This window comes from Lutjanus erythropterus, chromosome 17 (assembly GCF_056507025.1).
Source record: "Lutjanus erythropterus isolate fLutEry1 chromosome 17, fLutEry1.hap2, whole genome shotgun sequence".
NCBI lineage: Eukaryota > Metazoa > Chordata > Actinopteri > Lutjaniformes > Lutjanidae > Lutjanus > Lutjanus erythropterus.
The window spans coordinates 24,478,820-24,506,612 of NC_139333.1; the positions used below are offsets into that span (position 1 = coordinate 24,478,820).

Consider the following 27,793-nt stretch of genomic DNA (forward strand, 5'->3'; position numbering starts at 1 on the left):
GAAAACACTTTTACTATCCAGTTCTATAATATCCTGCTGTCTATCCAAGACTTTTACCACACTGTCTCCTAGAAATTTGAAAAGTTGTATATATATGTATGTATGTATATATATTAATTATTATAAAAAACACAAAAAAAGAAAAAATGTTGATGAAATTAATTATTTTCAGAGCTAGAATCAACATGCTTAAATATTTACCACCAAATATCAAATTACATTTGCTCAAAATCTACAGATCGTGTATTTTTTCTTTGTTTCTTTCAGGGCTGCACCTGACTCGGAATTTTGTCAGTCGAAGTGAATTAGGCTGTTCAAGACAAAGATTTTTTTCAGTTCACTTAACTCCTATATCAGCCTACATGAGTATGTTTTACCAGAAAGGCTCGGGCTGTAATGCCTGACATCAGATTTCCACACACTCAGAGAAATTCAAGTGTGCGTCTTGCTCGACTTGAAGAATCTCAGTCGACTGAGGGGTCTCCGACTGATTATTCGAATCTTTGATTGTCAGGTTGCAGCCCTGGTTTGTTTGAATCATTGGATCTCTAAGGGGACTCGTTGATACTAAGTCTAAAGGGTAAAGGTCAGTAGCTGCGCACGTTTTAATTGACTCCACAACTTGAATTGTTTGCTCTCAGTGTTTACTCTGGCTCTCATGATGCACACACAACGCACACGCACACAAACGGACAGCTCGTACACACACACACAGCAAGGGACTGATACCTGATTCATTTCTTTCTTTCTTTACCAGGGGTATCCCTGCAGCACAAACACTATGGTGAGAAGTGAGAAGAGATCATTCCTGTTGAAGAACAGTCGGAGGCCTTAAAACAGGGAGAGTGAGAAAAAGAAGAAGATACAGTCGGGACAGTGGAAACCAGAAGCCGGACCCTGCATCTGTCTCACTCTGCCAACAAGGGAACAGCAGACGGGGGCCTGGGGGTAAAGCCCCCTATACCACACACACACACGCACACACACAGACACACACTCACTCACACACACTGAGTGGCAGCTCCGTCTGGGTCAACAGTGCACCCTTTGACATTCCAGCAGTGAGAGAGATACGGGGGTGTCAGCTCACCTGGTTCTGGCTGTGTGGCATAGCAGAGGACAGTAGGGGAGCAGGGCGGCTGTCCGTAATATTTGTTTAGCTGTTCGGGGTATCAGTGATGTCTTAATTTACCCTCCTGTTTGCAGAGCCTGCAAGTCTGCCAGTGACCAACACAGAGGCACTTCCATGTGATAACAGTTTTGTTTTGTTCTTCTTTGGCCCGCTGTTTGTGATCAGTGGTAATATTTTGAAAAACTCTCAAGAAAGTTGGATGCATTTGAAAAAGAATAAGTCCGGCATATAAGAAAATACAGGTCTTGAGCGGGGATGCAAGTAATCATCGTCATGACTTAATCTTTTTTTTTTTTAATCAATTAGTTGATTAGTCAATAAAATGTACCAATACAGTGAAAAAAGCCAATACCAGTTTTCCAGGGATGAGGATGATTTCTTAGAACTGCATAATAGGGATGTGAATGATCAATCGATTAATCAATATTAAGAATTTAATTGATTAAAAATGTATTAATCAATAAATAGCAGTAATTGCACCTCATTTGACATTTCTTTTTCTCTGGTAGAGGCATTTGGTGAAGAAAGGGAACTTAAAATTAAAAAGAGAAAAAAAATGTGTTTTGATTCTTACTGATTAGTAATCATTAATCTATTGTTAGCATTTTCAACTGGTGGTTAAGAAAAATGCATGAAATTTGCAATCCTATGCAAATTAAAACACACACAAATGCAGCAAACTCACATTTGAGAAGCTGGAGGCAAACACTGTCGCTTGATAAATGATAAAATATCAATTATGTCAGATGTTAAGTTGTAGAATTCTTGTAGAAAGAAAAAGTAGCTTAAAAAAAATTATGATCTCACAGTTTCTGAGAATCCTGACTTGCTGGTATGTTGTGCTCTTCATGATCACAGTACAAACAGAAGAAAAACACTTCAGAAATGCTGGAAAGCTTCTTGTCAAGCGTGACATAAAGCAGCTGGCTCAAGCAGTCTGCACAAAAAAGAAATAACAGTATTTTTATTTGTTCCGGACGACGACAGCAGACAAAAAAGCAACAACACGTATTGCATGCATGCATTTTCGGTCTATGTTATCTCTTTTAACTACACATTGGTATGCACATCATGGCTGCTCTGCATATCCTGCGTTCCTTTGGAGCACTGGTTTTGCACCCTTGCAGAAATTAATGCTACACATTTACAAGATGAAATTAAGCTTTTGAATGTTGGAGGGCAAAGAAGTAAGGTCAACAGTTTTTCCAATTTATTGCTGAAACATGTATCTTCTAGACAGAAATATGGCCGTAGGCATTGGAAAAAGAAACGCAGGGTCTGGATTAAAGAGCAGAAGACCCTGAGACGATCAGTCATGTTTTGTGAAAAACTGCGTGGGCAAATGCTCCAACAGTTTAAGAAAAACTTTTCTCAACATGAAACTACAAGGAACATAGGGATTTCATCTACAATCTACATTTAATAATATCACTAAAAAAATCTGGAATCTAAGGTTGTCCCAACTCTGGGAAACAGCCCGTAACCTTAAGGTAGACCTTAAAATACAATTTACGACGCACGTAGTGCTACGAAGGCTCTGGGAAACAGGGCCCAGAATGTTACTAGTGCTAACTTCAAAAGCCAGCATCTGTGTGGTGCATTATGAAGCACAAAATACAACAATAGAGAATCTGTACTGTTGAGCATGTACATCATCACGCATGGGAAAGAATTTCACTTTCAAAACAATTAGCATCCTCAGTTCACAAACACTTGCTGAGTGTTGTTAAAAGAAAACGTGATGTAACACATCCTCCTGTCCCAACCTGTGTTGGAACATGTTGCAGGCATCACATTCAGAATATGTGCATATTTACAAAAAAGAATTAAGTTCATCTGTTTGAACATTACACATCTTGTGTTTGTACTGCATTCAACTGAATATAGGTTGAAAGGATTTTGCATATCAATGCATTTTTGTTTTTTATATTTTACACATTGCCCCAATTTGGAATTAAGATTGGATAATGATATTAATATACCTTGATATTAATCTCTTCCCTGTTGTACATTTGATTCAGTTTACATTGTGCAAAACTGGGTATTATTAAGAAAGAGCTATTTTGTAGTCGACCATGAATTCTTAAGAATGTAGGCAAGAACATGAACATAAAAGCCTGCGTTCTGTCTGGAATCACATACATGTTGTATCACTGGAGGACTATTATCTTCAAACACACTTAAAGCTACAGTTGAGATAACTGGGTGGTTGTCATGGCACCATGATCTTCTCCCCCCAGCACAGGTTTTTGTATTAGACACTTCCCCCTGCCAGCACCCTGCCCCCCCCCCAATTTATCTGCACAAGCACTCCCAAGTTCCTCATCTTGCCACCATGAGCTTATAGCGTAAAAGCTGAGCAGACACAGACAGGCACCGACATCTTCCAGAGGAATCAGAGTTTATGCCAAACACCGTGCCCTTTTCCCCCCTGCGAAGCTGCAATCCAGCTTTAAAGCCAAGCGTGCTGGCTTTATTTGCTTTCACACGTATCGATCTATTTATTTATTTACTCCTAGCTTGATTCCTCCTCTCGCCTTCCTCCGTTCTCTCCCCGTCTCATCCGCTCCTCGTCCGAGCACCCAGGGATCTCTCTCCCGGTTTAATAATTCATGAATGTTCGGGCTGCTGCCGTAATCCTGACTGACACTAAAAGTCTGTCTAGATTTAGCGTCATGAAATTTTCATCCGTAAATGTACAGTCGAGCTCCGTCTCTCGCCTCCCTCTCCCCTCTTTTAAGGGCCACTCTCGCTTTTACTGAGGATTCTCTCTCCCGACGAGTTTGCATGGCTAGCCTCATTCTCTCACTCACATGCACACTTGTATGAGCATATACAGGCGTGCACACAGCGACAGGTAACACACTGACACACACATACAGTATACAGAGAGAGCCAGACAGCGCGCACGTTCCACTTTGCTGCGTCTTGATGGGGCTATTTACTGTGTTACTGTACATCTGGACTCATTTGTTCATCTCCGTAGCAGCTGAGGAGAGGCGTGGACCCCATGGGTACAAAGTGACTTACAGATCCGTGAGTGGATGTCTCGGTGTGGACATTCCCACAGGAAATCAACATCCTAACTGAGTGTTGGCGTCACGTTTTAGCCGGAGAGCAGCACTGAAACGCAACCCCATCACACTTAACTCATGGATTATCAGTTCTTTCATTTCACCTCATGACACTGTCAAACCTTGGAGGACATTTTTAGCATCACACCCTGGGTTTTTGCTTTCTGCAGTGGGACCAACCATAATAACCTAATCCTACTTGATACTGGACGATTCCACAAAACCGCAGATTAGATTTAATGAGTGTTTTGTTTGTTTGCTTGCTTTTGAGTTTTCAGAGCATTTCAGCCCATGCTGATAGGGACAGTAGAACTGGTATGTGGTTGTATGGGATACCAATTCTCTTGGCAGCCCATTGGCCATATTTAGCCCTTTGATCATTTATAAATATGTAGAAAAAAAGTATATCATTATGACTTTATTTAAATAAACTGCGAACATTCCTGCAGTGCTGTGTAAGTGTATGGGTGTTCACATTGTTTACAACATTTAGATCATTATTTTATTAGTAGGCTGATTAGCCCACTTAATATTTTAAGAAGTCAAACCAAGTGAAAAAAGTACTTTCTTTCTTCTGAACTGTTAGAGAGAGCTTTGTCACACGGTGCAGCCTGAAGCGCAGTGTCAGCAAAACCAGCGAGCATGCAGTGGTTTACAACGCTTCAAATATGGATGTTGCTGCAAAGAAGCTGCAAATCCTAAAACATGGACGCTTCACACGCATCTTCAACCTGGCAGAAGATCTCTACAATCAGCGTGGTTTCAAGGCGGGGACCCGAGACTGTGCGTCTTTCCTTCCCTTCCCTTCCGAGTTATGATGTTGAACGATGGCCAGGAAAGTGGTTTTCCAGAACATTATGTCACACTGATGTTGACCTTTGAGACGTCGTAGTGACCTTAAACTATCTGATCTAATCAGTTCATCCTCCAATCCAAGTGGACGTTCGTACCAAATTTGAAGAAATTCCTTCAAGGCATTCACAACATTTGAACAGACAGTAGGGCCGTGCAATATATCAATATATCCTGACATGACATATGTGTTGTTTTTCCTGGTTTTAAAGGCTGCATTACTGTTGTAGCTGTTCTCTTATTTGCCTTTACTCACTTAGTCATTAATAACCACATTACTGATAATTATCAAAAACTCAATGTGCTACTATTTACTGAAAGCACCAAATGTCCATATTTACCTGCTATTACTTCATATACTGTTGGGTAGTTTCTTCCACAGCAATATATCATATTCTAGAAAATCATTATTTGCAGTATTTGAGAATTTACAGCATGTTATTTTAGAGTAAATGTTTACATCAAGCTATATATTATAAATCATGGAATAGCCTGCGGCCAAGGTTGACACAAGGTTGGTGACATAAAGAAAAAAATAGGACTCGTATTGCATTTTCTTTTTTCCCTTCAAGTCGTACAATAGATTAGAAAGAATGTGTGTGCATGTATCTCTGGTCTTACGTCTGCATTCATTATGTGTGTTAAGCTCACCAAAGTTGGTGCAAACTGTACTTTTCCTGTAAGCGTAAAACTTGAGTCATCCTCTTTACTATTTAATATTTTACTTAAAAGTTATATAAGGAGTTATATAGAGATATAATGAGTTATGTAACTATGAAACTTTAATAAAAGCCTCTGCAACCAAAGAAGCTGAATAAGACTTTTATATTGAAATGCCTGCCAAACACAATGTGAGTAATATACTCGACGTTATTTTATTGTGCTGCTAGCATTTGGCATGTGTCTAAAAAAATAAAAGTCTTCAAGGAGACAGCTTGTTGAACAATCCTGTCCTTTACTGGAGTGAAAGAAAATCCCTCACTGCGTGCATCGTCACAAACACAGCGCCTCAAACCAGCTATTTGTACGAGGGCTGGATTATAACTCCTCAAAATGGTTGTTAGAATTTATGACAGAGCTCAAACATTGTTTGCCCGGAGCTGTTTTTATATTTCGCCGTAGAAACAACTCTTTCCTTTTTTTCCATTAAAAATGCACTTGATGGTTTTAGTGAGTAATCAGTTGATAAGACGCCCGGAGCTTAGCCCCCTTTTGGTATCAGTTAATTCTCTCTAGAAGAAAGAAAGCAGCGGAGCCCGGGGAGGAGTTGATAAACTTTCAATGCTCATCGACAGGCATTCATCGCCGGTTAAGTGCCAGCCGCTGCCACAGTATTAATAGCCCTCTTATCAGGGTGAGAGAAAGGCCTTTTAATTGGCTGCCGGGGTAATTTCTCTCCGTAAAACTTGCCGGTATCAAAAAACAGACCAGCAGAAAAGATGGACAGATAACCCTGCGATGACAATAATGTTTCTAATTACCACCCACCTCTGCCTCCATCACTTCCATTTTCCTCTCCATCTACTGGCTTCCCCTCCTCCCCACTCACGCGTGCTTCGAGAGGGATAAGTCAACCTGAAGGGAGAGGTAACCACAGTGTGGAAAAGCACCACTCACACTAATGGACAGAATATGGGAGCATGCAAGGAGGGAAAAGGGTTTGCAGAGACTCTCTCCTCCTGACTCTCACCCCCCGATTTCCCATTCCTCTTTTTTGCACTTTCTTTAATGTCCTCCATTTTTTTCCCCTCCATGCTTAAACCATCTACTTCACTCTGGACGAAAAAAAATCAGGAGGCACCTCCAGCACGTTTTCTCACCACTTGCATCCTTGTAAACTCTGTGCACTCTCTAGCAGCAGTAAAATATGCATGGCAACATATCTTCGCTCATTGGTGATTTTTTTTTCCCTTCCTTTTTTGCCAGGGACACATTTTATGCAGGTTACAATACCCCCCTCTGACACCTATAAAAGCTGGAAAAAAAAAGACCACCCACACTTTTTCTATCTCTCCTTCACCTCTTTAGCCCTGCTGGAGGACAATCGAATGGAAGCTGTTATATCAGCAGTCTGGCCGTTTGCTTTTATTGGCGCTTATTAAAAAGGACATGGACTTCAGCAGCACTGAGGTTAGTCTGCTCTTCCTCCTGTCCTTTTCAAAGTTTGCTGCTGGACTATCACAGTTTTTATATCTTGTACACAGACAGTATGTGATGCCAGTTTTTACTCTGCATTTACATGATTCCACGGAGTATAAATTTTCTGCTATTTCTGTGATCTTAAAACAGCACATTAAAATTTTAGTATGCTGCTAAAAATGTGACTAGCGCTGCTACATTTGCTCTGTGTGACCGGCTTTCCGCAGGGACAAGTGAACGTTCTTCTTTGCTGGTTTATTAACGTCAGTTGCCACTGCACTGCACTGGGAATGCACTGAAAGATTTTGGCAGAAAAGCTGCCGAAATCTTTTCCAACAAAAGGCATTAAGCAGATTATTTGGCCGTCTTATTTCAAGTCCATTAGGCAATTATCATTTTCATTGCTAGAAACAGAACTGTGTGTGTATTTGCAAAGCACATTAGCTTCGGGATTCGCCCATGACTGACAGCTGACATTACTGTAAATCAAAGGCGATGGATTCCATATTTCCTATTTTGTTACCAAATCCCATCAAAAGAAAAAAACGTGTTAATGCAGTTTTCAATACTTTTGTCCTCCTCTGTCTGTGGCACTCAAGCTCAAGTCCATTAATTCTGAAGATGTGCTGAAAAATCTTTAAAAGGCCCTGCACATCCTCTCAGGTCCTTTCAGTTTTTCTGGAAGATTAGACCTCCAGTCAGGTTGGAGGAGGGTGGATCTATGTTGGGAATTACGTGAAGTCACAGAAGTTCATCTGCTAATGGGTGTTCCCAAAAACCCAACCAGCAATGCCAACTAATAAACGTGCATTTCCCACGGCTTGGCGTGGCACTGAGCACGTCGGGTGTCCGTCCTCCCCACGGCTTCATGCCCCACCCAGGAGTGTTTCAGGAGCAGAGTGTTTTCCTGGCCAGATTTTGTTGACTTTCACAAAGTTTTTGCTTATTTGGTTATTTTTATTATATTTTTGTGCCTCTACCATGGGAAAGCAGGCCACACAGTTACACTGAGTCTACACATGGAGTTTTATTTTGAAAATATTCTCTTTGCCATTCTTATGCCTGACTTCCTGCCTGGCTCGATTTGCTCTGCGCAGCTTGATGCGGCTTCCATCAATAATGGAATACAGGTGACAGCTGTTCATTTTTGTTCACAAATAAATGCTGTTTTCGTTTTTTTTTTTTGAAAGCTTGACCAAAATTGTTCCATAACCACAGCCACATGTTTGTCATCTAATGCACAAGCCATGACAAGGTACTTATTTTAATCGAAACCAACGATGTCTTGCTAAACACAACCAAGTCTATTTGAGCTTAAACCCAACCAAACCGTAAGCATAGCGATGATACACCATATTATTTATTTTTCCGACAGTGATTTGTAGAAAGAAAAAAGCAGAATGACTCTGATTTATGTTGGGGATAAAAGTACTGAAGAGTTTGTTGATGCTGTCATGATGAACAATTGTTCTTAATAATTGGTCATAATTGTGAGGTGGTGGGGGGCGAGAACTTTTCTTCAGCTTCTGAAGGGGGGCAGGAACCACTGGTGTAGATGAACCATGGATATGTCATACCTGCCTAAAAGGTCACAAATTTACTGTTAAATTAAAACAAAAGCTAAGCCACTGTGCTTTTCAGCCAAGGTGTGACTCACTGAGAACAATGGAAGTCAATGGTGCAGATGAATAAGCTACAGACAACTCTTTGTTGGTTTTGATGTTTTCTTTCCTTCAACCTTAGCTAAATGTAGGGTTTGCTAACTTTCTGACACTCATGAAATCTTCATCATAACCCTTCCAGTTTAATCTTAACTCCATACAACTCCATAACTGACATTTCTGAATGCAACACAGCATCTCTGAGAAGCTACACTGCAATTGACACGTTCTGTTCCCTTCTCATACCCTCATCTGTCACACTCACATATACACGGTGACATGATTGAATTCTCTGTGATGCAGATACTATCAAAAGCATTATAATCAAATGCATAATCCCCATTTGATTTATTTTTTTTGTCTTTGAACTAGTGTGAAGAAGCCGTTGCCCCGAAGACAGAAAAAAATGAACGTTTGAACCAGGCTTCAAAACTGGAGAGGATAAATTTAGTCTGGTGAACTATCCGTGACTCTCGTCGTTTGATCAGAATGGTAACTAATGATACAGAAGAAAAGAAGAATGGTCTTTTATCTGTGCATTTCACGTATGGCTTACACGCGCCCGCTCAGAAACACTGCCTCCAGTGTAGAGGCAATTATAACGGCAGAGGGAGCGGCGGGAAGACGGAGGATGGGGGAAAAAAAGGAAATAAAATTTACCATGTAATGAAGTGATTGCATGTTTCAAATGACTTGTTGATGGGAAGTTACATATGTGTCTGCTGGAGCAAAAATGTGCATTAGTATTCAACATCATATGTAGACTCGGCAGTCACACGGCAGACAGGACGTTAAATACAGGTATGACTCGTATGGGTGGCAGGCTGCTCAATGACTTGAGCTAATGTGTTCATTTCACTCCTGTGTTCGTGGTGCGTTGATGGCATGCAGCCAAATATCTGCATGCCCGACTATGTGTGTGCGTCGTTTGCCGAAACAATGACACACACACACACAGACACACACTCGGGGTCTGTGGCCCTCATTTGTGAGAGATGATGCTCAGTGGGCAATCTCGGCAGACAGATGTCAGCGCCCTATTAAAGAAGATGCCCGCCGACCCCTGGGGCCGGGAGAAGGCTATGAATAAATTTATTTTACTAATGTACTGCCCTTAAAACTGTAAGTGACGTTCAAACGCCGCAGTGATGCAGGCAATTGATGTAATGGTCATTAAAGGGATAGTTCGGATTATTTTATGTAGCGTTGCATGAGGTACTTACTGATTGTCAGCGTTATATCTACAGTAGATGGCAGTCGCCACCAGTTCGGAGAAACATAGAGGAGTACCAGCACGGAAGCTAAGCAATGAACCGCTGACAGGGTCGGCAACAAAAGGTATTTCCATTCCTTTACCATCAGACAGCCTTTTCTAATGGTAAACCACTGCTATATAACCCAATATCAACCAATACCACCTCAATCAGTTAAAAAAGTAAAATGCTGAAAATATTCTAAATATGGTGCACACTTAAACTTGCTCGGGGCAAATAAAATGTCGAGCAAGTAAATCTAGCAACTCACTTGCTCAACTGCGCAAGTGATAAAGATAAAATAAAGTTAAATTCAAACCATTTTAATAATCAATTAATGGTAGAACTAATTTTTTGTGCAAAATGGCAGAAAACTGCTGTTTTCAGCTACTCAAAAATGAAAATTTCCTGCTTTTCTCCACAACATATTTGGGTTTTAGACTGACAAAACATTGAAAGAAACTATTTCTACTTTCCCTGTCTTCTGACATGTCATAGATATTGCAGACCTAGATTAAACATGATAATTAACTTTAGTCTTTGCTGTTATTTGACAGTTCAAAAGTGAAAAAAAAAACAAGTCAAAAACACATTAACGTTGAAGCCTGTTAAGTGGTAAAAATACCTTTTGTTGCCAATCCGTCCACAATAATTCATTGCTTAGATTCTGTGCTGGTGCCCCACACTGCTTCTCCAGACTGGGGGTGTAGCGACTGCTATCTCTATATCTAATACACTGACTATCGATAATCACCCCACTTCAAGTAATGTGAACTACCCCTTTAAGGAGAGTGGAAAATATATGCAGGGAAAACTGGCTCAGCCTGTGATATGTCTCCATTCTTCTCTCATTGACCATCTGACCACATGTGTATCCGCACTGCCACCATGTCTACTTTGTCCACGCGTCTTGAGAGGAAAACCCCAAATGGGGCCCCGTTTCCATGCCAGGACTGGGAAGGACATGGTGGCAAAGGAGTTTCCACCACCTCCATCACCAGCAAACCACCTCAAACAGCCCCTCAGCCATGCAGGAACGCTGGGCGGTAGGCCGGGACGCTCTCATCAGGGCCTGATTAGGGCTGTGAGTGGGCCGTCGGTCATGGACCAGCAGGAGGAAGTGGCAGGGCAATGGTTTCCAGACTGAGGAGTGTGTGCAGCACTGGAAGCGTTACCGTTGAGGCTGAATGTGACATCACCTAAACAAAGATGAAATGTAGCTCTGTTCTCCCTGAGGCAGAGGCAGCGGTTTACGGTGATGCCAGCGCGGCCGCATGTGGAAACGCTGCTGTGCACACATGCACATGTGCCCACGCGTACACGCTCACACACGTAGACGTGCCCACATTTTCCTCTTTTTTTTTCTCCCTCCTCTCTTTGATGCAGACGCACGCAACTCGCAAACCACAGTCGGCTTTGACAAAGGAGAGAAATGTCTTTCAGAAAAAAAAATAATCAGCCACACAAGTCTAGCTTAAAAGATTCTCAGACATTCCTCTGTCTGACTTCCAAAAATCTCCCTTCAAATGATTTTCATTGTCTTTGATATTAGATAAACTGATAATTCCTGATGACAGACTGATAAGTATTAGATATAAACACCACTGAAGCTGAAATGATGTGCTGAAATACAGAATCTTTTCATTTTCTTTGCCCTGATCACCAACAAATCGACACCCCCACTTCCCCAACTCTCTTCATCCTCCTCTCCCACACATTATCATGCCAACAGCTGGGTAAGGACCCCCGCTGACACACTGTGAGATATTGCCTCATCTGTTAGTGAATGCTTTATCCATTAGAAAGACCCATTTTTCCAGCACAAACACCAAGGCTGTCTCATGCAGGGCCCTAATGTTAATAATCACACATTAGATGGGACGATGATACTCACTCATAGACTTGGGCCAGGCGAGTCGGCCGATGGAGGGTGAGGTTTTTTTTTTTCCTACTTTTCCTCCTCATCAGATAGGAAATTGAAGCCATCCGTCTGCAGAGATGGGGGCTTCCAGCAGGGACAGACCAATTGTCCCTGATGATAACGCGGGTTGCCGGATCCTACCACCATGTGCATTATTGATGGCCATCAGTCGGCGTGTGTCTGACCACATTTAAGTGTCTCAGCAGGGGGGTGGTGCAGTAATCAAAATACACATACACACAGCACTGTCTCCGGCTCGCTCGCACCCCTGCACGCAGTCCATCATCAAGCGTGCATCGGCACATTGAAACTGGCACTCACAAGTAATGTGTTCATGCAAACAAACACACACAAGGAAACATGGGCGTGTTGCACACAGAGACCTGTTTACCGATACGTTTTGTTTTTTGCTGTTTGGCTATTTTTCTTTTCCTTTGACTGTCCGCAGGTTACGTCAAGTTATGTTAATATTCAAATGTGATGGATGTGACAAGATTACATAATTAACTGGACTCTGACGCACCGCTTCACACCTTAGAGTGTTTTCACACTTGCGCTTTTCAGTCCGCTTAGACTGTGGTGTTTTCCCCCTTGATGTGTTTCATTTGGATACGTGTGAACACAGTAGGGCTGGAACTAATGATTATCTTTAGCTATTAGATTATTAACAATTAATGTGCAAGTCATTTTCTGATTAATCCATCCACAGTTTGACATGAACGTGATGCAGACACAGCTACCATTATTAAAAAAAAAAAGAATAGAAAATCAGCCTGTCCATCAGCTTTAACCAAATATGCCAACTTTACCCACTCAGCCAAGTGCTCACCCCATATTTTATTTTTTTAGTAGATTTCTATTAGATTTCCATACAGTTTATTAGTGCTCCAATTGAAAACATGCATAACTAATATGTCCAGGGCTACACTGAAAACCCACATGCTTAACTGATGTCCTGCAAGTCCATCATTTGGTTCACTAGACTGCAAGTATGTATGGAGTCTCTAACCTGCAACTGGTGTTTCTGAACACACTAGTAAACCCAGAATCCTTTAAAACAACCATGCAATTGATCGTTGCTGAGCGAGGACGCCGTCTCTGACAAATTCTAAATTTGTCAGATGTTGTATGTACAGCACGTTATTTCCATCTTTGTGGAAAAGATGCATGCAGCATGTTAATGGCTACCACCTCCACCTGTTTAAAACAACAACCCTCCTCAGCAAATTCTTAATCATTCGTGCCTTCTTGTAATTCAGCTTCAAATGCAACACGTTCAGTTGTTTCTTTCCTTAGAAAAACATTTTGTTGCTGGATAGCAGTAGAGATGCTCTGCGGTGCGCTGCAATGCACACCTTTACTCTCTCTTTCTCTGACTCCATCATTAACGTCCTTCTTTGCCATCTCTGATGTGAAAACATCAGATTTCTGCACAGAAAAAGCAGCGCACCACAGAGCTCTCCTGCTGGGCTGCTGAGAGCACAGGTAACATATGAGGTTTATTATGGACTGGGAGATTCAAATGTGGCACTGAACTAAAAAAAGGAGCCAATAAACAGCCACATGGACGGTAACAGAAATTTAACTGACAAAATATCTGTAGACTTTGTCTGCATAACCCATAGGGGAAGTGAGATGTGATGAATAACTAGCCAGCTTATTATAGCTTACAGTGATATATCATGAATTTATTATAAATTTTGCATTCAACAAAATTCTAGGTGACTTATTTCCAAATTAATTATTGATGAGAAACATACGCACAGAAACAAATGCATATTTGTGTGCTATGTGCTACAGACACACTGTAGGACCACACTGAATATGCAGAGAGCTGCTGTGGAGACGGCATGTAACGTGTGCAACATATTAGAAATCTACACAGTACAACAACATTACTTACGGACTTGGGGAGCACACAAACAAGGGAGCAGCTATAAAAGCACTTTAAAAGGCAAATAAATCACACATCAGAAAAGCAGTGCTTTCTTCTGCAGCAGGAGCTGAAATGGGCTGCACACTGAAGCTTAACGTAAACTGGGAACAGTAAAACCACTCAAACGCAAATAGAAAAACCAGACACTATAAAAATCACCAGCAGCACTGATCATTTGCACTGAGGCAGCTCTCGCAGGTGTATCAACACCCGTCACAAACATCTGTCTAACACGGTTATTTTATTCATTCTCTTTAATCAGCGGGGCCCACCTGCCCTTATGCTCTACCTTTACATTTCCCCATTTTAAAACGACCGGCCCCCCCTCTTGGCCACCGTGAGACAGACAGGTGTGCGAGCCAGCTTGCCACTTCCTGCGTCTGCTGGTAATAGAGACTCATCTACAGAGCCAGCAGGGGCTTCATGTGACCAGAAGGGAGGGTTTTTACACTTGTGCAGCACACGCTATTCCTGTCAGATACCCTGTCATGAGACGGCACAGACATCAAGCAAACATGAATCTGCATTCATAAATGAGAGGATATGACAGACTGGGAACAAACGAGTGCTGATGTAACAGCGAACAGGTTGTCGGCCTGTTCTCCTGGGCTTCTAAACACACAAATACATGCCAATCTATTAATCTTCAATCACATAATTAACGGGATAGTGTTAATGTGGGGTTGTATTAACCATTGTCAGTTCATCATCTAAAAGAGACGCCAGTCAGCATAAACAGAGAGGAGCAACAGCATTAAAGCTGAGCAACGAACTGCTGTGGACATGGTCAAGTATTCAAGGTAATTTATTTTCATTATACAACACAGGGTTGTACAACAAAATTAGAGTTGTATTTCTTTCATAATACACAGAAAATACAACATATATACAAACAATTCTATAAATCAGATCATAAAAAACCTCACTTTAAATGTAAGCAATATTTAGAATATTATCACTGCTTTACTTTGCAACCAGGCATCCCTTTCTGACAGGAAATTGTCATTATATAAGTCAAATATCACTCCCTCTAAACCAACCAAACTCCACTGGCAAAATTGGTAATTTTTCCTTGCAGAATATAGGAGTTGCCAGTCAAGCAAAGCCTTGTTTGTATGTCTTATTTTGCGAATTTAGTGAATCGGAACTATACTTTCACAAACACTAACATACAATAACACAAACTAACTCACAGATCAAGGCAGCGGTAAACCAGCAACTCCCATATTCTGCAAGGTAAAATGACTGATTTCGCCAATAGAGTTTAGTTGGTTTGCAGAGAGCAATATTTGGCTTAAAAAGGCTGTCTGGTGGCAAAGTAAAGTGCTGAAAATACTCTCAATATAGCGTACTGTTGAGCTGACATTGATTTTGTTTGGTGGACCTTTGTTTAAAATGTGTTTTGTTGCTGACCCTGTTCATCGCAGTTCATTGCTTAGCTCTTGTGTTGGTGCCCCTCTCTGCAGACATGCCAACCGCCTACTGTAACTAACACAATGACTACGGATAAGTACCTCATGCAACCCCACTTCAAATAATCTGAACTATCCCTTTAATAAAAAAAAAAAAGCATACACGTATAACATGATCCTGGAGTTTCCTATAAGCAGGTATCCAAATTCAACTGTTTTTCTATATGAAAGGGCCAAAGCATTAGAGGAGACAAGCCAAAACCTGATCTCAGCTTGGATAAAGGCGACGGAGGTGAGGTGTAATTGACTGATGTGAGGAAAGCTAACCTGATAGGGCAGCTGTATAGGGCCCTGCTGCAGCACCACCTTTGTTTAACCGGTCATTACCCCCGTGTAAACCAGCTCGGGCCTCTCCTCAGGTGCGTCGGCTAATCTCCTTTTATACCTGCGGTGATAAGATAGACTCCCTCTTGATCCCTGTGTTTCCTCTCGCTGTAACATCTCTGGGGCTGAGCCTGTCGTGGCATGTCTGACATCTGTCAGACAGGGGAAACAGCACAGGGGGGGAGGCGGGGGACTGGGCGAGGGGAGCAGAGGGGAGTGTGATCCGATGAGGCCCCAGATGTAGGGGCTATATTTGGCATGTAGCGGATTTTACATCCACCTCAGACAACTCTTTCATTTGTGAAAATGTTAATTCAATTTAGCATTAAAAATCTTTAAGATCTAAATTTGGGTTTAGTACGCAAGAAAAAACTCACTTCCTCTTACACAATTCCTCTGAAAACAGTCTTATAGGTCACTTTTTGATCTCTTCTTCTGTTTTGTAGACGGTGGGGAATTCCACTGAGACACCCCTGCCTTTTAAGATGTGCTCAGGCTCTTCTTTATCTTCTTTTCTCACCTAATTCCACTGACACATGTATATGTGCAAGTCTAAATTTACTATATGCTATTTCTATCTCTTGCTTAATGCCATTTATGTTTGTGCTGATAGCCCCTGACCCAATCTAACAGCTACTGCACAACTATGATTCAGTTTGTTCTTTGGGAATCATTGTAGTCCGTTATCGTTTTGAGATTTCTGCAGCAACATGTTTCTATTACTGCATATTCCATGAAACAGCCTGTTTACAGTTTTCATACAGCTTCACTGTTATGTGCTTAAATACTTTAGTTACTTAATTATTGTAATTATGAGTCTAATGAGATCCATGGATGAGGGGAAGACACTGATTACCTGGATTTTCTGTGCACAGGTTTTGAGACTAATTAAGCACCACAGAGAAGCTCCATTTCTCGATCTTAATCAATCTTTTGCCTCTTTTTTGGTGCAGCCAATGCAACGTCTCCTTCCACTCTTCCAAAAAAAAAAAAAAAAAAAAGCAGCATTAGATTACTAGGCTTACAAGTCAGTCTTTAAAGGCTTTGTTCAATAGAGACTGTGGATAGTATCCCAGCTTTCGTTGTGAAAACCGGATGGAAAGGATGAGGTAGAATCATGTAGAAGTTGTGTGTCTGTCACTGAGGAGAATGAGGGGAGAGTGTCATGTCCGGTAAGGTGTGTCTGATAACAGAGCCCTGCCCAGCCCAACAGGAAGTTCTGGTTTGGGTAATGGAAGAGAGACAGATATCTTAAAACCTGCACAGAAAAACACCAACTGTCTTGTGTTCATGAGTTTTTCATAATTTAGGGGAACCCTTAAATGCAGGGTGCAGACTAAACAAGGGGTACAGCAAAGGCCAAAGTGCAAGATCGCGTGTGAAGACATCCGCCGAGCCACCACTTCCCCTTTAAAGAGCTACTCGACGCTGAGATCTCAGAGGAGAGCGGGGTAGACAGCTAAATTTTTAATGCCCCCCCTGCAGCCCCTCTGCCATGTTTCCAGCCATTGTGACAAGCCTGTTTGGATATTGTGCAATTGCTCTGCAGCAGCTTGAAGCTAATATGATCAAACACACCACATAGCAACCTGCTCTGGAGGTGGTGTCGAGGGATGGGAGGGGAGGCCGGGGAGGGGGGGTTGTGTCAGGGTGGGAGGGGGTGGTGAATGGGACGAGTCAATAGGGGCTTCGCGTGTCTAGTGCTGCCAGGTGTCTGTTCCCATCCCAAAGCCCAAAGCAGCAGCCGACTGTACCCATAACAGCCCAGGAGGCACCCTCGATGACAATAAGACATCATCTGCAAACGCTACAATTACCCCCTGTCACTCTGCTCAGCTTCTCTGTTAATTACACAAACCATTTCCTTCAAGATGGCTCGCTTGGCTGCCAGCCCGGAAATCTATCACCGCCGTATCTGCATCTGTCGGATCCGTGAACAGGTTAATCAGGTTAGTCATGAGTTAATACAGGTGGCGTGGATTCAGGGGACAAGCTGGGCGCTCGCCAAGAGGACATGCTCCACTTCAAACCTGCCAAGCTGGGCTCCTGTTTTTTTTTTTTTTTGCACGTCTTTCACACCACATCCTGTTTGTCTTCCTCTCTGGTGTGTCTTTCATTGCTCCAGCTGAGCAATTATCCAGCTCCAGACTTGTAAATATCAATGATGATTTCTGATGAGGAGCAAGTCACTACCTGCATGTGGACTGGGAAAAACCACATGCTGCTTTGCTCCGATGGATACTGATAACTCTGTTTGCACTGCATCATATTGTGCCGTCACATGGACGGCTGTTTGCTTTGTAAGATACATTTTCCACTGAGGTAAAGTGGCTCTGTGGAGCGGCGGTGCCACTATCGTACACCTCCCCCACAGAGGTATTAGCTGATATTTCCAACTGGCAGCCACATCTGTGCCCTTGTTTGGACACCGACACGGTCTCTTGTGGCACACTTGAGTCGTCTCACCCCAAGGAAACACAGTTGGCATGTTGGCATACACAGTGTATAAACACACACATAAATATATATTCACCTGTGAAAAAGTGGGCACTTTTTATCATATATTGTTGTAATTTTGTAAAATACTTCAAACTACTTTTTCTAAGCAGCTTCAGTTAATCAAACAAGACTTCTCCCTGGGGTAGCTTTGCTGTGGTTCAGCTTCTTCCAGTGTGAAATAATTGGTAGCTTGCAAGGCTATGCTTTGAAAGAAGCTTCTCCAGCACTGGGTGCATACTACGCACTATATACTAATCTCAATTCACCCTAAACTGGCGCTCAGATGATTCTAAGATGTTGGAAACAAACTCGCAAACTCCTACAGTGACAACGTGGAAGGAACAAATGATGAAACAGTTGCATGAGACAAGACGTTGGGAAGACTCAGCTGGAAAAATTAAATTGTTAAAGAACAATGGGACAGCTTTAGTGGATATATATTCGGAGGGAATGACCTAACCGTGACAAGAATCTGATGGTTTAGCGCAGCATTATATAATCATTGTCATGTACTCATGCCCACTAAATTATTTTAACCAAGTAACTGCCTTTCCTTTATCAATGTCTGATTGGTTACCTGCCTGTTTTTTGTTTTTGCTTCTGTTTTGTTTGTGAATATTCTTGTTGCAAGACTCAATAAAACTTCAAATTATATATATTTAAAAAAAAATACCCTGAAACAATTCTTGTGAGGAAATACCACAGCTACCTGTTTTTTATTTTTTACGGTACATGAATGTTTTTAATCCCTTAGGATGCTGTCTGTGACTGACAGGAAGGAAATATTTAACCCACCTTTTTTATTTGCCACTACTTAGTTCACAGCATGCATACTGTGGGGATTTCTGCTATGTTCCACTCATTACAGCCCAGCTCTTCCTTGGGGGTTGGAAAGCATGAACAGGACTATCCGCTGAGTTCAGCCAATACAAATTGGGATGGGAAGTTTAACTGCATTTAAAAAAAATGTTTAATTCCATCCAAGTCTGCCTGACTAAATTGAATTTGGACTTAAAGATAGAGTATACTGTTGCATGTTGGTTCCATTACAAAAAAAATATTTCAACTTATTAACTCTTCCTTATTTGAATAAGCCCCAGTTTGAGTTGCGTATAGCAGCAGGGATCTTTTGTTGGTTTTGTTTATGCAACCTAAAAAGGGACCCACACAAACAACCAGCAGGATGTGTCAGTCAGATATAGAGCATCTATACCCCTGAGAACACAAAGAGAAAACAATGATTCTGAGCTAATTTTAACTTTAGAAATCTAGATCAGTCCAAGTACCCAACACTTAACTTGGTGGAGTGAAAAGACAGTAAAATATCTTAAATACGGCTGCACAAATTTGCAGAAATCTTAAAATTGACAATGTTCTCTGTTTAATTCAATTTCCACACTGCAAATGGCTTTCTTATTTTGTTAGGAAACCTTAGTCTGAACACTTAATAACCTGGTTTAATACCAGGTTAAATCCATAATATGCAACATTTCCTAAAAAGCTTATGACCCACTAGAAGTGTGCGGTGGTGGCTGTATCTGCAGAGACCCTGACCTCTGCCTGTATTTCGTTTTTTTTTCCCTCACTATTTTGCACAAAACATTAGTATTTGATGTTCTGGGAATGAGACGCAACAATAAACTATCTTTCAGGTGCGTTTACAGCTTAGCTCAGAAGAATCCCACTGATTCTAGTTTTAAAGAACATTTTATTAAACACTAGAAGGGTGCAGTCGGTAGACTACAGATTACTGCCAGGTAACAAAGATGAAGCACCTACTGCAAAGCCACCATAACTGACAGATGCAGCTGTGCAAAGTTTTGAAAAAAGTTTATTGTATGGTATAGTGCAAATTTCTTTTATAGATGCTTGCAAAGTTTGTGTGTACTATAGTCTCAGTTTTCTTTCAGAGAGTGTAATGGTATTGCAACTGAGTATCCTAGGTTCACCTAACTGTAAAAACTTAATGTTTCTGAGCCACAACAAAGGCCAAAATGTGCCCTGCTACAGGCTAGTAGGTCAGCCTCGTTTTTAGTCTAGCAGTTGTTGATGACAAGGCTTAACTATAAGGGTACCTGCCTGAGAAATGTAAAATTCCATACTTAGACTAGTATAGAAACTTAGGCTAATAAAAAAAAGGACAAAAATACTAAATTATTTTGATAATCAAGTATTTTTTCATGCAAAAATTTCAGAAAATTCTATTTTTAAGATCTCAAATGTGGCGATTTTCTTCTTTTCTTAGTTTGGACTGACAAAACAAGACATTTAAAGACATCAGCTTGGACTCTGAGAAACCGGGATGGACATTTTTTACTATTTTCTGGCATTTTTTAGACACTGCAGCCTTAGATGAAACATGAACATTAACTTTGGCCTTCATTGTTTTTCGGTAACTGCTAATGAATAGAACTATCTGTACAGGGGGGAAGTAAAAACTGACTTACTTTGTATAATTTGCACCCCCTAGCCATTGGGTAGTGAGTGAGGAGTCGATATAAAACAAAGTAGCCAATAAAATAGGTTTCTCAAGGTTTTTCAAAGATTGTGAATCACTGCAGCCATGGGAGGTCCTTGGGCATACAGGCTGGTGGAGATAATGAGCAAATTCTAACCACTGAATGAGAAATTTTGTGAAAAATTGTGTGCTAACACATTTGAAATCAACAGCAGCAAACGGGTCAAAAATTAAAGACTATATTTCTCTCAATACTGCAGAGAAATAAGATACAGCTTGACTTTAGCTGGTTAAGCATCCAAAAGTACAAACTGAGGTTTAACTGAGAACAAAACAGAATGTTGTGATCTGTAACTCCGTGTCATATTCATCTGTTGGGAGACATACCAGCACATGAACTGCCAAAAACCCCATGACCAAGAAAACTTCATCCGTAATTTGCTACGGATGTCAACATCCCTGTCCATGGACGGGTTTATAAATACATCACCTTCAATATTGTGAATGGGCACCCTGTTAATACACAGAGGTGTTTCAGAGCCTTGTAAACAAACAGCCCTGGAGGTGTATCTCATTATGAGCCATAAGGAAACATTGGCTGCTTTTATAGGGAGCGAGGGTGTGGGTAATAGGAGGGGGCATTTCCGATAAGCAGGCAGACCCACCGCTACCAGCAACCAAACCTCCCACACAGCTACGGGTCACCTGAAACCACACAGACCCCCCACTTCCATAACCACAGTGCCAGGCTGAGCAGGAAACAGAAAAACTAAAAATTAGCCAGGACATTCTTTTTTTTTTTTTTTTTTTTTGCAGCCACTCCACCACAGAAAGCCGGCCCTACACATCACCTACGCTGCTCTTTCAATCACACCACATGCATCGAACAGGAAGTTAGCTACAAGTCTTGTTTTAGTTTTTGCACACTTCATAAGGAATTGCACTGTCAAATGATGCACAAACATACAGTTCTCACGTAAGTGTGAACCACAAGACGCTGAAAAAGACACAGACAGAAGCCACGCTGGAAACAGGCGAGCCTCTTCAATTATTTGAAGTAGTCAGTTTACTCATATCTCTCTGTTTCAGGTGTCACTACTGTTTGAGGGTCAATTCTGAATATTAAGTTTAAATGTCTGATAAAATCATTTGCAGGAAGTCTTCCTTCCAAAACATCCAACATTAAAAGAAAGTATAACAACTCAAAAAACACTGCTGAAGTTAAATTATGGATGATGATGCACAAGAAAACAGAATATGTATGCAGAATCTTGCTTGAATACTAAGGTAGACCTACATTTCTTCACAAGTATCATCTTTGATGTTTTGGTACGGAGCGTCAAAAAATACCTATGATTTTTAGAGGTTTGTACTCAGGGATTTTTGACATGGGTGGCCCAAGTTAGACACTGACTTATGCAGGAGTGGCATGAAATACGGGCATGCACACACATTCAGTAGTAATTTACCATTAATCACATTTACTTTAAAGGCTACTAACATTACAGTATCATAGTTTTTTTTTACATTTCTGTGTTTGATTTATTTATTTAAAAGATAAATAGTCGTACCAATCACAACACCACAGAATGGCATGATACAAATAAATAATATAAATAATATAATACGGGGGTCTTCAACATTTATCAGGCAATGGCCCTCTAAACTGATAAAGTCGACGGAGCAGGGACCCCCTACTCAAATAATACAACTAACTGGCCAAGATGTTTCAGTAATACATAGCTAGTACTAGTTTGCCATTATGGAGAGGTGGACAAATTTAACTTTTGAAAAAAGAAAAAACTTTCAAAGAATTATCAAACAGTAATTTCATTACAACAATTTCAATTTTCAGTAACTCTGAGGACCCCTTAGGGCTCCCAGACCCCCCTGTTGAAGGCCCAAAGTATAATATAAACTTTCTGTACTTTATTCCTTTTGTCCTCAGAAAAGAAGCAGTACCTCCAAAAGTAGACTACATACAAAAGAAAACAATGCACACTCATCAATACTAATCAAACAGTTGTTTCAAATGAAATCCCACTTCTCACTGCACAGACAGCCAATCATTCAAAGTACATCAGCGTTCAGATTGTGAGGATTATGGGTATAGTTAAATAAGTCATTTTGCATGGATCAGAATCATTACACAACCACAGAGAATGTACTGTACAGAGCTGACAATCTGAAAACACAGCAACTGATGACAGCAGTTTTGTATGGCATTAATATTTTTTTCTTCTTTATTATACACTATGGGAATATACTGTGTCCTGCACTGAAATGCATAAACCTTAACCCAGCAATCCACCTGGCATTCAGCAGCAGTGCAAGATACATTAGCCGTGCAGCAGATGGTTATTATGTACATTAAAATAACAAGAATCATTCGTTTTTCTCTGGTTTGCGAGAGGTTTATAAATAGAAGCAGCATAAAGCAGAGAACAGAAGGTCAGCAGTTCAGATATATGAAGAATAATAAAGCCACCTGACACATGAGCACACTGCATTTGAGCTGAAACATCTCTGTTATGTTAACATGTGAATACTAGTGTGTGTGACAAGGCAAGTTGAATTTCAAATAAGTTAAATTACAGGGAAATACTTTTGTGCAAGACACCAGTCTCATGCTTAAATCCCTAAAGCCAAGATGCAGCCAATACCAGCAACCTGGAGCCAGAAGGAAAAACCCCAAAACTGCAGTCAGCAACATGAAAGAAGAATGTCACATGATTATTCGGCATGAATGTTCCATAATGCGCCAACAGCAGCCAAATAAGCAACCAAAATAAGCCTGTCCACCATACCAATGCAATACTGCACACACACAAGAGCAGAAATTATCAGCCAGCATACTTTTAATTTACAAACACCAGCTAATAACAGCCAAAACACCAACTCAAAACATGCATGTTAGCACCAGCAGTTAGCACTTACGTTTACCATGGTGCAGTGAAGCAGGAGGTCATTGGATTCTTCAGTGTCCTGGTGCAAGAAAAACAGTGTCTCCTGGCCTGAAGTGCTCCTGTGTGGCCCCACAGCTGACGTGAATGATGACAGACGAAGAGGCAGCAGCAGCAGTGTGTCAAAAACAGAATTATTTCCTCCTCAAAATCTTCCTGAAGTGATTTAATCAGGTGGTTAGCTTACTGATGAAATGCTTCAGTAGCTAGCAGCTAGCAGCCATGCAGAGTCGAACCAGAGTGGGCGGGGCTTTTACAGGTGAAAAAAAACACCTGTGTTAAATAAACTCCTCTCCAAGAGACGTCATGTCACGTGCGCGTTTGTGCAGCTATTTCACGCAATTAAAGGGTCAGTTCACCCAAATGACAAGTATATTTTCTTTTATAGTTACTTTTATGGTTTTGGTTTCATTTAACCAGGTTTATCTGAGGTTTCTTCCTCCACGACTTACAGGTGGATGGAATTTTGTTTGAGGTGCTCACAGCATTGCAAGAAAATAAAACATTTATAGGAAAATGTACAGCAAAGGAGATATTATGTCTCCATTATTCTAAATGATCAGAATATAAATGTGGCTTAACTGTTTTTCCACCCTCTACCATATTAAAAACATAGACATATATATACATAGATTTCCCAGTGATCTAACATGAACGCTGCACCATCTTGCAAGGTGATTTCTTTATCATATGTTGTTTTGTTGTCTGAGTTTTTTCTTTAATGATTGGAGTGGCTGCATTCAGTTTTGTTTCTGTACGTAGTGTCACTGCTGCAAATTTTGTGGGACATTTAAGCAACAATACTAAATGATGTAGTTGCAAACTTGACAGGACAGAGGAGACTCTCCAGAGGACACTGAATTAAATAATGAAAGAAGTTATGCTGCTGTCTTGTGTGTAAATGCATACGCGCACCTTCTTAACCACCCATGACCCATCCACTTTTAATCAGAATACTAATTTTTATGACCTGACCAGCCTGAACCGCCAATTAACCGCAGATTTGATGCAGATGTATTTGATGTGTCATAGAGCAGCTGACTGTGCCAAAACTGAGTGACTTCAAAGTTTTCCCTCCTAACTAATAAAAGTACAGTTAATGCCTGGTTCCGCTAGTACATTTAATCTCACCTCTTTTATGAGACTTTTCCGTCATGAAATCTAACTTTATGGTAGTATTCATAAAAAAAAAGAAGCTTAAATTTGAGTGCACAATTTGCCATTTTCTTAAATAAAACTCCAGGAAAGAATTAAAGAAATAAAAGTCAGACACAAGAGGTTTTGGTAAAATATATACTTTTTTATTTATTTCTTCATACAAAGAAATATTATGAATGTTCAGTATTTAATCATCTAGAAACATCTGTTCCATTTTGCTTTTGCATTGTGTAAAATTAATTCCTTTGATGTACATACCACAAAATACTTGATTTACATGTCTTTTTCATTTTTGTACATACAGATTTTCTAGTCTAAATACATATTATATGTGGGTAAGACAAACATTTCTAACATTTTTAGATCTCAAAACAGGTTGAATAAAACTCAACCATAACCGATGCAGCAACATGGAGTGAACCCATGAGTGCCAGTTTGTTTTTTTGTTTTTTGTTTTTTCAGATATTCCCTCAGTTACATAAATCAGACGCAGTACTCCATCGGTTACAGGGAAAATGTCAGACCTTGCTTCCAGAATGTGACAGCTTGCTATGAGAGGTCATCATAAATGCTTTTTTTTATAATCAAACATTGCACTAAGAAGAGTAGGGGAGATGAAGGCTTTCTCCTCATCAATTGATCCCTCCTAAGTCCCGCCTTTTTTGCTCTGTGCTCCAATGACAGTTGAGCAAGCTTGCTATGTCAGTCAACTTTCTAATTTCCTATTTCCTGTATTTAGGTATGCCATGCACTGTCATTCTTTAAAAGTCACCAAAGAGGAGGTCTCAAGTTTGACAAGTACAAGCTAATCTTCATCAATCATTAGCCAGCTAGATAGCTAGCGTTTTGCTAGATAGGAAGTTAGCATTTTGCACACAGCTAACTTATGATGTGTCACTTTTACAGGAAAAGGAGAAAGTTGATTGAGGTACCAAGTGTGCTCAACTGTTATTGGACCATAGAGCTAAAAGGGGCGGGACTAATGAAGGATCAATTCTCAATGGGAGTGTCATTGCTCAGGCAGAGAGAAAGTAAAGAAACGCACTATAAAAATGCAGTGTAATAAGCCTCCACCTCCCCTGCTACCAACCGTTGGTATGAGGCTAAACCAGGCATCTGGTTTCAACTGGAAAATAAGAGAAATTAGGGTCATTATCTGCTTTAATGACAGATGCAGGCTAACTGTGTTGGATTGGATAGTTAAAGAGGCACAACATTTTAAAAAAGAATGAGGGACAATCAAATTTAACTCAAACTTTGTGACAATCCGACCTTTATAATTGATTTGAGGGACTTTTTGTATGAGGATAGGTTGTGTACATTCAGTCTGGGCCCTGAAGCCCTCCTCTGGACGCTAATAATCCCTTCCCATTATCCCTGCATTTGTCATAATGGCCACCACATCGAGCATGCATAGCGTAGCGTAGCACAGCATTAACGTAGCATAGCGTGGCCGCCTCCCTCCCTGTGCCCTTATAGTAGCGTACCACCCGCTGCAAAGAGATGGGGCAGCACATCCAAGAATGATAACTACACGTTCTCTCCCTCTTGCATATCAAGAATTCAAGTAGAAAGACAAAAACAAAGAAGCGATGCAGGGGGAAAAGCAGAGATAGCGACTCAAGCTGTGTGAAACACGATATCAACCCAAAGGTTTTTTTTCTTTTTTTTGGCAACAAGTAGAGAGTTGAGATCTGGTGTGGAGAGATGAGACGTGTGAGGATGAGGAGAGTGACTAAGGCATAAAGTATATAGGCCATGGACGATGGCACATGAGGTTTTCTGACGACACCAGAGAGGTTAGACGCTGATCCCCCGCCTGAGGCAATTCTTGCTGTGCTGAGAGTGCTTCACAAAAACCTTTCCTGCTCCTTTGATCTCTTTAGTCTGGGATCTAAGATGGGGCCTGGTGGACTCCTGTTTGAAGAAGACGCGCTTTTTTCACTGAGGCGAAACCTGCTCGTTGTCATCTTTTCTATCTTTATGCTCCGTTTCTGACAGATATGCCTCTGCTACCTCACGCAAAGATTTTCCATCTCACCGTGAAAACAAGGCACACGCACGCACACCCCTCCCCACCCCCGCCACCCTGACCCGCTGTGCTCCGGCTCTGCTCTCCCCAACAAATCAAAAGCCTCTCAAGGAAATTTGATTGAGACTTTGTGTGACCTTTGAACTGATCGGATAGGGCAAAAGCATGGCTCTCAGCCAACACAGCTCCTAATGGGGAGGCTCGATCGATCTGCCCGTTACCTTTACCCGATTAGCATAATGTTAACATGGGCCCTTATATAGGATTTAATGTTTGATGGATGGCCCATTCATTAGAGCAGGCAGCAGGAGCACTGTGAATGAAAGGGCAGCTGTATACTTTAAGCATGAGTGACACAATGAGGATCAATTAGGCCTATTGATCTACCTGTTATTGAGTGGAAAGGGACATGAGAGCTGCAGCTCTGGCCAATGCCAGTGCAGGAAAATTGGATTGTAGAAAACTTAACTGGAAGGTTTGTGTTGCAATGAAACACGTTATGGAAGAATGGAGTCCTGCATCGGGTTGGGTGTCGGACGGATAACCCACAAAAAAGTCATTTAACGGGTAAGAAAATAGGTTTAGGCTACGACACCAGCCAAACAACGGGACGGCACATCACTGCATTAAGGCAAAAATCACCAGTGGAAAATACCAAATTGTGGATAATATGTTGTCAAAGGCCAAGTCGGACAATTAGGAGAAATTTGGTGCACTGTAAAAAAAAAAAAAAAAAAACAATGAGAAAACTTCAAGGCAATTTCATTAGAGTTTTTAGATTTGAAATTCTTAGGTTTAATTGATAATCTCAACAACATTTTGCTGACCTATAATCTTTCTTTGAGAAAATTTACTTGGAATAATTTGATTATTTGAGGTTTTGAAATGCAATTTTTTTTGAAGGGGGGATCTAAAACTC

General features: G+C 41.0%; 1 long non-coding RNA gene across 1 annotated transcript in view; it reads right to left on the reverse strand.

Annotated features, from left to right (window-relative positions):
* Positions 1–27,434, reverse strand: part of LOC146312264 (uncharacterized) — a 249,466-nt gene extending 222,032 nt beyond the window's left edge. Inside the window, exon 1 of the long non-coding RNA XR_014772190.1 lies at positions 23,659–27,434. This is a non-coding gene — a long non-coding RNA (uncharacterized LOC146312264). The remainder of the gene's footprint in view (positions 1–23,658) is intronic.
* Between the last annotated feature and the right edge of the window lie 359 nt (positions 27,435–27,793).